Here is a 12,258-nt window from a genome sequence, read left to right on the forward strand (position 1 = left end):
AATTTTTGCTTCAACATTACTTAAATAATATTTAAGTAAAAGTCTTTGTTGCTCTGTGAATGTTTGACCTTGTACTTAGGCTTGATTTTAAAATGGTAGAGGCTAGAGGAGTCATGACAGGTTATGGAGTGAAAGCATCAGATATTTTGAAAAACTTTACTGTGCATTGAGCTACAGTGCTGCTTCTACAGTCTAGTCTAGTTTGATGTTGTTTTGCTGATTAAGGATACCAATTAAACTCAGACACCAGAGTGAAAAAAGTAGGCATATTTTACTAGTGATAACCAAATAATGTAACACAGAAAACATGCAGTAAGAAAAGGCAGAATAGTGCACTTAAAGCAACAAACAAGGAAATACAGCGTACTACACGAGAGAGAGAGAATAGTGATTAAGAGAAATACATCACCACTTGCATATATTATCATCATCATCCAGATCCTTGTTCATCTATAGGTCAACTCTGGCTTGGGCCTGTTGTCCAAGCCTTAGCACTTCAGATGTCTAACAAGGACTTGAATGAATATGAGAGGTCGACACCAGATGTGAGAGGCTGGCCCATCTGAAAATGCTAAGCTTGTAGTTACAAAACAGGTACATTACAGTAAAAATGGCAAAGATTTTCAGCAAACTTGAGATATTAATGATTAATACATTATTATTCTTGCCCATCAGTTATGCACATTTTTAGAAACTTTGCTGAACTTTGTCCCATGTCTTTGATTCCAACAGTGGACCTTTGCACCTCACGAAAAGCACAATGTACTACTTGGCATACAAATATCAATCCTATGAAGATGAGATCCCTATGTGAAGATCAGATAACATATCCCATTACTGCAAGTGGCTGGAAGATAAAAACACCTCCCAGCTCTTCATAACACCGTGTTACGGAGGCTCTCAAATAAACAACAAACCACCAAAAATTAAGAATTTATTATTAACACAATTAACTAGCCCTCCACAAACTACAGGTTCGAACATCTGTGAGAGAACAGAACAACTCCTTAGGGTTTAACAACAACCCAAAATCTAGAACAAAGCACAACTCCCTAGGATTTAATGACAACCTAAAATGCTCTATCACTCACCTAACAAGTGAGGGCTCTCAACCTCGAGGACCTGCTCAGGGCAGCGTCCCGACCCAAGGCACCTCGAGGAGTTTCCTTGGGCGGCGTCCCAGCCCAAAGGGAGACTCCTCGACCGCAGCGTGCTGCTCCAGGGGACAAACTCAAAATGGATTCCCCAGGGAGTCCATTTATATTCAGTTTGAATCTGAATCTGTAGTCAATAGTGACTTCCATTGACCAAAGGCCCCAACTACTGTCAAGCCCTGAGAACAAAGGCAATCAGTAGCTGCTACACTTCAGCAGCCAAGAAGCCCTATTTTCATTGGGCGGGTGCACCTGCCACACACCAAGACCTTATGTTGTGAAGTAATGTCACAACATTGAAGTAAATATGAAGTAATTTCAGGATATAGGAACAAAGATAATCTGTAAAGGTAAATACCCTGCGTCTTCTATTTTGTGTGAGCAGTGCACTTCAAATCTGCTATTTTTAGTAACAACAGCTATGAGCAATCTAAAACTGCTAAATTAATTGGGTAGTAAATGGATTATTTAACAGTTATTTTCATGGTGTCAGAGCACTGTCATCAGTCAATAATGACTTTTACCTGAAAACTATGGATAAAAGCAAAAATAGTATTTGTGAGGTGACATCTTAAGTATCTAACGTTAATAGTCGTTTAAAAATAATACTGTTATCAGCAGCTCACAAAAGCTAAGTAATAGTTGTCTTTAATAACACATGGATATTTAGAACAGTGGATGTTTTACTGCCTCTGTAGTTATATAGCAAATACCATTTCTGCCTTTGTAATTCCCTCTAAAATTAAGAAAGCTTTGGTTTGGTCTTCCTTGAATTGCTGAATAACTTATGTGTTGGGAAAGAAATGCATTAAGCATACTGACTACGTTATGTTTTTAACACATTCTTTTTAGCTGTCCAAATTTTTATTCATGATCTAGTGACATACAGTGGTTTATAGCCAAAGATGCTATTTATCATATTGTTTATTATACTTTTGAGCAATGCCATGGTGGTATGCTGTTGACATATGTATCAGAATCTGAGTAAAGTGAAATAAATAGAAGTAAGGGTAAGATTTGTTTCAATATGCTGTTTGTTTGTTTGTTTTTCACTTCATAGTTACAATTTTTCTAACCTAAGCTCTTGGCTTCCTTTAGGGAAGACATGTCATCCCATTCTAAGATAGATAGTCAGGATAAACAGAATGAAATAAGCTATGTAAATGATTCTTCACCTCTTATAGAGGGAGCCTAAGGAGGTAGCTGACACTAGATACTTGCATTTTAAGACAGCTAAAACTAGATAAACTGACTCTACTCCTGCAGGGGCTAATTCCACAGAATTAAATCAGTGCCACTCCATGTATGAAGATGAGTTTAGATATTACAGAAATTATCTCACAGTCCTTTTTGGGGGGGGGGAACTTAAGTGGATTCTTTTGTCATTTTATATATATGTATGTGCATATTATACATATATACACACACACATATAAACACAGTTTCTATATATATATGTATATATTATGTATATTATATATACTATATATAGTATATATAATATATATACTATATATACTATTATCTATGTATAACTATATCCACACTGACATATACATAGATACACACACACACACATATACCTCGCCAGGAAATAATTATACGCTTCTCAACCAACAATTGGACTTTTTTTGGACACAGTTCTCTTCTGATTTGAATAGAGTTTTCTCCGGTTTCACTAAGCAAGATAATTCATGAACTGTTCTTGGAATAATTAAGAATTAAAACCATATGTTACGGGAATGTATATGACACATTCTATCTCAGCTGTATACAAAACTAGGAGTTGTTTTTTTAATTTCACCAGAATATTCTCAACACAGAACCCCAGAGAAAAGGAAGTGTTCTTGTATAATGGAGGATAAACTTCACTGAAGCATAAAGCAGCCTTTCTCCTTGGGATAGCTTTCACTGGAGACGTTCTCCAAGTGTGTCTACAGTCTCTTTAAACTCTCTCCTTTACATTTCTGTAACTCTCACAAAAATGGAAGAAACATAATTTATAAAACTCTAATCTAGCACTGGTATGGTTAATGAACTAGTTTGTTTAACAAGACAGGATCATGTAAGATTGTTATTTTCAGTTGTTATATCAAATAAAATTGTTAAAGACATATACTTTATCTCATTCTGTTAGTTTCTATTTCTTTCTATTGTAGGGACTTTAATATTTGGATGGATAGTAAAATTCTGTAAAATTTCAGCATTTTGGTAGAGGTAATGAAAGACTTTGCCTTTGGTAATATAAGGAAATAATTCATTCTCCTTATTCTTAAATTTAGTTGGAAAAAAACATGTGTGGTTTTCATATGAAAGCCAGACTCATATAACATTATACAGTTAACCCAGGAGACTTTTGTGTCTTTAGGATTAAGTATTTGGTCGATGCCTTACATGTAACATGAAAAAATCCATTATAACAGGAAGGGGGGAGATCTGCAAAACTCTGGGAGCTAGGTTCGAGATCCTGTGAGAACTAAAATGTTATTTATGCAAAAATTAGAGGTTAGTAAATGGAGAAACCCCTTACTTGACTGCCCTAGGTAAGGACTGAACTGATCAATCTACCAAAGTTTTCGGGCAAAAACATGCCTAGACATCTTCTGCTGTGTTACTGAACACAATTTGTAGACCCTCTGGATTTCCTAAACTGCCTGCATATCTCATGTCTAACTCCATTTAGATGCAAATGCACTTATTTTCTGAATGGGTTGTGATTTCTTATAATCTAGACTTACAGGTGTTCAGTTTTCCACACATACATGAGTGTACACTCTTCACTATCCTGTTTGAAACTCAGGTCATTTAGTGTTCATCAAAATTTAGGAATGGAAAAGTAATTCTACATATTCTGGGATAGACATAAATATTGAGGGACCAGGAAACAGATGTCCTAGAGCCCACTGTAGGAGAAGATCAGGTTCAAAATCACCTAAGGAACTGGAAGGTGCACAAGTCCATGGGACCTGATGAGATGCATCTGTAGGTCCTGAGGGAATTAGCGGATTAACTGACTAAGCCACTACTCATCATATTTGAGAAGTCGTGGCAGTCCAGCAAAGTTTCCTCTGACTGGAAGAGGGGAAACATAACCGCTATTTTTAAAAAGGGAATAAAAGAAGACCCAGGGAACTACACACCAGTCAGTCTCACCTCTGTGCCCAGCAAGAACATGAAGCTGATTCTCCTGGAAAATATGCTAGGACACATGGAAAATAAGGAGGTGATTCATGACAGCCAACATGACTTCACTAAGAGCAAATTGTGCCTCACAAATTTGGTGTCCTACAATGGTATTACAGCATTTGTAAACATGGGAAGAACAATTGATGTTGTCTATCTGGGACTTGTGCAAAGCTTTTGACGTTGTCCTGAAAGACACCCTTGTTTCTAAATTGGAAAAACATGGGTGGATTTGATGGATGGACCACTCGGTGGATAAGGAATTGGCTCAATGGTCACACTCAAGGAGCTGCAGTCAACATATTGTTGTCAAAATGGAGACCAGTGATGAGTGGTGTTCCTGAGGGGTCGGTACTGGGGCCAGTGTTGTTTAACATCTTTGTTGGTGACATTGAGTGCACCCTCAGCAAGCTTGACAACAACACCAAGCTGTGTGGTGCGGTCAACATGCTGGAGTGAAGGGATGACATCCAGAAGGACCTTGACAAGATTGAAAGTTGGGCCTGTGCAAACATTAAGTTTAACAAGGCCAAGTGCAAGGTCCTGCACATGGGTCGAGGGAATCCCATGTACAAATACAGGCTGGGTGATGAGTGGATTGAGAGCAGCCCTGCAGAGAAGGACTTGGGTGTATTAGTACACGGAAAACTGAATGTGAGTCAGCAATGTGCGCTCACAACCCAAAAAGCCAGCTGTATTCTGGCCTGCATCAAGAGCAGTGTAGCTTGCACATTGAGGGACATGATTCTCCCCCTCTACTCTGCTCTTGTGAGATCCCATCTGGAGTACTATGTGCAGCTGTGGGGCCCCCAATATAAGAAGGACCTGGAACTGCTCAAATGGGTCCAGAGAAGGGCCATGAAGATGATCAAGGCTGAAACACCTCCCTTATGAGGACAGGCTGAGAGAGTTTCGGTTGTTCAGTCTAGAGAAAAGAAGGGTCCAGGGAGATCTTATAGTAGCTTTCCAGTACCTAAAGTGGACCTCCAGGAAAGGTGGAAAGGGACTCTTTATCAGGGACTGTAGTGATAAGACAAGGGGTAATGTTTCTAAACAGAAAGTCAGTGGATTTAGATTAAATATAAAGAAGAAATTATTTACTGTGAGTGTGGTGAGACAATGGAACAGGTTTTCCAAAGAAGTTGTGGATGCCCCCTCCCTGGAAGTGTTCAAGGCCAGGTTGGATGAGGCTTTGACCAACCTGATCTAGTGGAAGGTGTCCCTGCCCATGGCAGGGCAGTTGGAACTAAATGGTCTTTAAGGTCCCTTCCAACCCAAAAAATTCTATGATTCTATTCTATGAAACTTATGTCCCATGAAGATTCTGTAGTTATATAATAAACATAAACATTGGTTAGTCTGTGCAGCCATATGTTGCTTGTGCTCCACTGACCTCATAAAAAACCCCCAACTTTTGCCATGCCTTGCTTTATAATTGTTCACCACTAGACAACTTCTCATATAACTACTGATTAATAATCAGAAAAGTAATTTTGTGTTATTAGAGAGTTGTGTTCATAGGATCAAAAGCTCAACTGTGACTTGCAAAGATGGCTGATTGTGTTTTTGAAAGAAATTAAACTGTAAATTTTGGTCTTTGGTTATCCTGCTGACAATATTGTCTATAGAACAGGGCAGTTCTTTCTTAAAGATTTTTTCTCCATAAAATAATAAAAATTTTAATTTGTTTTGTAATAACATTATTCTCAAATTGCAGATATGTCGCTCATTATACAGAAGCTACAAAGACTGAATAACCACATCTTCAAATATTTGACTAACACCTGTATCACAATTGCACAAAAACTACTTGAGAACTTTGATCTTCATTAAGGTGATAAAACCAATGTAACCAATAGGCCCCTAAAATGCCAGAAATTTCAACATCCTTAAATAAAATATTAATTATAGTAACTGATATGAGTAAACCAGTCTCAGTCTAAGTCATGACCAGTGGATATGTTAACTAGCCCTTCCAGGTGTTGAATGGTGGAAATAAAGCTTCAGAACTGCAGTTAGCACAAAAGAAACCAAGTGAAACAAAAGAAACCAAGTGAAACAACTGTTTTATATGCACACAGCAAAGCATAGAACAACATTCTTTCTGTTTAGTGCACCAAGTTATTCATAGCCATAAGCATCTTCTAAATGTCAAAACATAGCTTAAATTTTGAAATTTAACAAAATAATATTTCAGTGATATCACTGAGTCATGGAAGTGTTACTAATCTTTTATAAAAGATAATAATAAAAAAAATTACTCCGTTATTTCCAACCTTTTAAATTAAGGAGGCTATGCATGCAAGTAATGGGTTAATTCGACCTTCTGTTTGTTAAGCAAAGATTCAGATCCCAGTCACATTGATATTTATTGGTGAGGCAATGGCTGAGAACCATGGAATGAACTTCCATAACAGCTAAGCACTTACCTGTTCCACTCCAAGTGCTGTTAGGTTTACCTAATCTATTTGTGAAAACACATGATAATAAGCACCTCATAAACAATTACAGCATGGTCTTTTTTCTTCTCTGTAATACAAAATAAAAGCTGTGTAACTCATATGAGACATCACTTAACAATCTACTGGAAGACATCTGAAAACCCACATTTAAGTAACTTAAATAAGAACTTTGAGAGCATGAAATAGTCCTGACAGAACTCAGCTTCCTCTTCCGCTGCCTGACTTCAAGAAAAGACTGGCATTGTGGCACATCTTGAAGTCCGGCAAAGCCAAGATTCAAACGAATAAAGCTTGAGAAATAAAAATCAAAATTCATTGTGCATACTGAAGAAAATACAGTATGATAGCATATTTTCTGATGTCCGTATGAAATCTAAAGAAAAGAGCAAAAAACTCTCTACCCAGGATATTCCTCTATTCAAAATATGGTCAACTTTAATCTATCCTACTCTGAACTTCTGATTAATGTCATTGTACTGATGCCTGGTGGAATCAAAGGTCTTAATGATGTTGGAAAATATACTTGAAAAGAGCTTTTTCTTCTATCCAGAGGAGAGTTATACAACGTTTTCTATTTCAGACTGATCATAGCTTCAGTCATCACAAATTGAAGTTGTTTCTATTTATCGGGAAAACATTCTTAATGAGAAATCCTTAACTTTGAAATCCATTCTTCTTTTATTTTGAAAACAGTTATTGAATTTCAAGAGTTACTGTCATTTTATATAAGCTTTTGATTACACTGCTTTTTCCCTTTACTTATGAAATGCTTACAGTTGAGATCTGTTGGGGGTAATGTGTATCACCAGAGAAACTATCCCTTAAACAGTACCAAGTTTAGTAGCTGTCTTATCTCTTATTACTTCTAATAATAATAATAAATTACAAGTAACATTAGCACTCATTCTTGTAGAGAAGGAAGGACTACTCCGAGCTTACTAGCATCACTTCAGCGTAGCTGTGCTAATCTTTCTCTCTCTTCAATCTCTTTCAAAAAAATAGTGGGTTAGATCTTTAACTTTGAGTAGCTTTGGCTACTTTTTTTGGATTTATGTATTTAGGTACATCTAGCACCAGCACAGGAACTATTTTGAGATATTTATCAATATAGTCTGAATTACAGAGAAAAACCGTCTGGAAGATATTTCAAAGTACACAGGAACAACAAAGGGATTTGGAATACCCAGGAGAAATTTATCATCTGTAAATCATAATTGAACAACCTGATTGACTTCTATGATGAGATGACTCACCTTGTGGATGAGGGGAGAGCAGAGGATGGCTGCAAGGAAGGCCCTTGAAAGAGTTTCCCATAATATACTTATAGCCAAATTGGGGAGATACAGAGTGGTTAAGTGTTCAGTAAGATGTAAGCAAAACTGACTGAACCCATCAGGGACAAAGAGTTATGACCAATGGTACTGAGTCTGTCTGGTGGCTGGTTGCTAGTAGCTGATTACAATCCCTCAGGGATCATTACTGGGGCAGTACTGTTTAACTCTTTATTAGCAACCTGGACAATGGGACAGAAGGCATCCTCAGAAAGTTCACAAATAACACCAAATTGACATGAGCGGTTGATACATTTGAGGACAGGTCCGCTCTTCAGAAGGATCTTAACAGAACAGGACAACACTTCCTCTGCTTGACATGCCCTGGCTATCACCCTGGTCCCTACTTGCAGCTGTTCTACCTTGGTTTCAAACATCTACAAGGATTGAGAGATCCCTGTAGAGAATTCCCTCTCAAGGGATAATTCTGTCATTATTTATTGTTTTCCAACTTTTAGAATGTTAACATAAGCTGCCAAAAGCCTTGCTAGTTACCTAGGCCAATCTCTTTGTCTTTTCCCATATCTAACTATGAATAGGATTTGTTACCTGAGTTACTAACACCTCTTAGCTTTCACCTCAAATGGGTTACAAGAATGGAAATTTAACAACACATCTGTGTTTATTTTTTTCTTTCCCTTGCATATCTGAATGATCTAGTCAGTCAGAGTTAGATAGATATCGTTCAGGCCTCATTTACAAAATTGTGAAGTTAACAATAGTTGAATAACAGAATTCATCTATTTCTCCTCTGGTTTACAGCGTACATTAAATTATTTCTGTCATTTAGAGAGGGACAGATGTAGTCCACACATCACTTATCTGAACAGTGCTTTTAGGTAAGCTTCATTCTGGGATGCTGCTCGTCTTTAACTTAATACCATAGACACTACCTTCTGAAGTTCATCAAGGGATAGTGTATTGTGCTGGATCTTGGATCAACATATTGAAAAATTATCTGAATAGTTTTAGTTCAGGAATACAACAAAGACAAGATGTTATATCAGATATGAAATACTTGTGGAACAGAAAAAAACCCCAACAAATTAAGATTAATCTGAAAGAACTACAAAAAGATTCTGATATGATGTGGACTATACATGTAGTGGGCTAAGAGCAATAAAGTATATATTTTTGTGCAGATAAGTTGTTGAACTGGAATTACATTGGAATTATGTATTCTCATTTACATATTATGCTTCCAGAAAGATACTAGCAAGGTAGTGAAGAACCAAACTCTAAGACTACCCATAAGACTGAAGAAACCTTGGGAACCAAAATAAACAAAAGCTTATTCTCAGACTTAGTGAATTCAGTAGGTCTCAGAGGGCACTAGATTGAGCTTTCATGTGTGTGCTAGCTTGCTCTGTTAAGGATACCTGCATTTACAGCAGCCTGTCAGCAAGAAACCTATGATGCAAAAGGCTTAAGTCTGCTTACATAAATTGTTAATATACATAAACGCTGTGTAGTTCATAAAATATTTGTAAAGACCAATGAACAGAAGAATGAATGATGTAGTCTGCAAGTAAAATAAACTCTGGAAATATTGTCATAACAGAAAAAGACTGGACTATCACCTATAGAAAGTCTCATATCTTGAATTGATATAAACTTAGTAAAATTAAGATGTCATGGCATTTAAGATTAAATAATGTTGACTTCTGCAACAAAAATGTCTATCATGTGAGAAGTCCGGCAGTATAGCTGATCTTAGGCACAGAATCAAGAGAATGTTACAGTTCCTGGTTTGAAAAGCAAAAACGGTGCTGAAATACATCAGAATATACATTACAATAAATTTAAGGACATGTTAATGCCACTGATGGGACTTAAATGGAATATCATATTCAGTTCTTGAATCTGGTGCTCAAGAAAAAATGCATTTAAATTGAATTTGTGCAGACTGAAAGAATATTTCTTATGCAAGGAAAATGTTCTGTAAGAAACTATACACTGAGAAGTTTTCCATGTGCAGTCTAAACAGCAGAGTAAGGCTAGGGATAAAGAAGAGGACTGACACAAGAAGTACCATCTATAAGCTGGTAAATGAATAAATGTAGAATAAGTTTTCTATCCATTAGATCAGTGAAACTCTGGAACAACCTTTTCTGTAAGCATAGGGAGCAAAAAATATCAACTTCTTTCAAGCTCTGATTTTTATCAGTTTATGAAAGACTGCTATATAATTGACTAATATCAATCAGTTTGGAGTCCATAAATAATGCAGTAAAGCCTTGTATGAAAATGGTACTGACCTTTATAATTCATTACGAATCTTCAATTTTTTCAAATTATTAAGGACATTACTCTCTATACACAATAAAAAGTACTTCATTAACTAGTAGTCTTAACTGACTTCAGTAAACCTCTGCTTGTAAAGAAATGAATGAATTCTAACATGTAATATTAAGATAATAATCATATTCTAAGGATTAATAATTTAAATATCCAAAAGTTCTTTAATAAAAAAAAACATTCTACAGTTCAGATATTTTGTAAAGGAGCAATGTTTGTATATAACAGTTTAAGGCATTTTAAGAATACACATTGCATCTTTTTCTACAGCCATGAGGGTAGCTGCCTTTCTTTAAGAAAAACTCTCCAAACGTTTATCAGTGAAACAGATAATGAGATCCATATTTACAGTGAGCAGAAGCTCTCTGGAGATCTGAAATCTTCCATTCATATGTATCAAAGCTTGAACCGATTACCAGTTCAAATGAAGACAGCACCTCTCTTTCTTTACAGGCTTCCTGCTGGACTGTTCATCTGTGAATCTTTTTGACTTCATCTGTAAAGACTCTCTTCAGCCTGGAGAAGAGAAGGCTCAGGGTGATCTTAGCAATGTGTATAAATGCCTAATGGGAGGGAGAAAAAGATGAGGGAGCCAGACTCTTCTCAGTAGTGCACAGTGAGAGGACAAGAGGCAATGAGTACAAATTAAAACACATGAAATTCCATCTGAACACAAGAAAAACTTTCATAATGTGAGGGTGGTCAAACACAAGAACAGATTGCCCAGAGAGGCAGTGGAGTCTCAGTCCTTGGAGGTACTCAATACCCAACTGGATATAGTCCTGGGCAACTTTCTGTAGGTGACCCTGCTTGAACAGGGGTGTTGGACTAGGTGGTCTCAAGAGTTCCCTTCCAACTTCAACCATTCTGTGATTCTGTGGACCTGATGCTTAAAGTGAATATAAGTACAACATCCTTGGTGAGGGGAAAGGGGAGGATGGTAAAAGCTGACTAAAACTTCTTATGTAAAAAACTACTTGAAAAATAACAGAAATGTCCTTGGGATCTATCAGTCAGACCCCATCACAAACTGTTCATAAACAGGAAACTGTTTGTAAAGAGGATGTCTCAAACAACTCGAGTGGAATGTGGGGGAGATGTGGAGTAAGGTCTGCGGATGTGGGGTGCTGGGCCATTTCTCTCCCCCTTCCTCCTGCCCAGAGACAGAACGTGCCTAACTGTGCAGGTACAAGCCAGAGAAAATGAGAACCTTCTGGAACAACCTACTGTGCATGCGTAAGAAAGACTATAGAAAGGCAATACCCCACGTGTGTCTTTGTCAACCAACCATCTACAGACCAAACTGGGTATTCTGTGACAACATGGGATCCAAGGGCGGTGATTTTCCTTTTCGTATCCCCTTCTCCTCTCTTTTCTCTTTCCTCTTTCTGCTCTCTCTCTTTCTCTCTTACATATATTCATGTGTATAATTTTTATATGAATTGAATTATGTTCAGTTGAGCATTGATGGGTTATTAGGAAAATAGTCTCATCACCAAAGTCCCTCTATTTGTTCCCTTGACAGTTATCTGTTTATTGTTGCCAAATTGTCTCTATTCACTTACTGAAGCGGTCAGTTAATAAAGTCACCAGCACAATTGTTCCTCTGAGTCATTGTGGTGACTCAGCCTACCGTGTGGCTCTGCCGAGCAGAGACCAGCTCTTCCACCGGCACACAGGCTCTCGGGGAATTGAAGATTCACCTGCAGTGTAACCCACCATGTGGGACGAGACAGACACCCCGCATTTTAAGACCTTAATCTTGTACTAAACCCTATCCCTGAATTTTGAGCAATCTGAATCCTTCCCCAACCTTTATGTAACTTTGGA

This window comes from Strix aluco, chromosome 2 (assembly GCF_031877795.1).
Source record: "Strix aluco isolate bStrAlu1 chromosome 2, bStrAlu1.hap1, whole genome shotgun sequence".
NCBI lineage: Eukaryota > Metazoa > Chordata > Aves > Strigiformes > Strigidae > Strix > Strix aluco.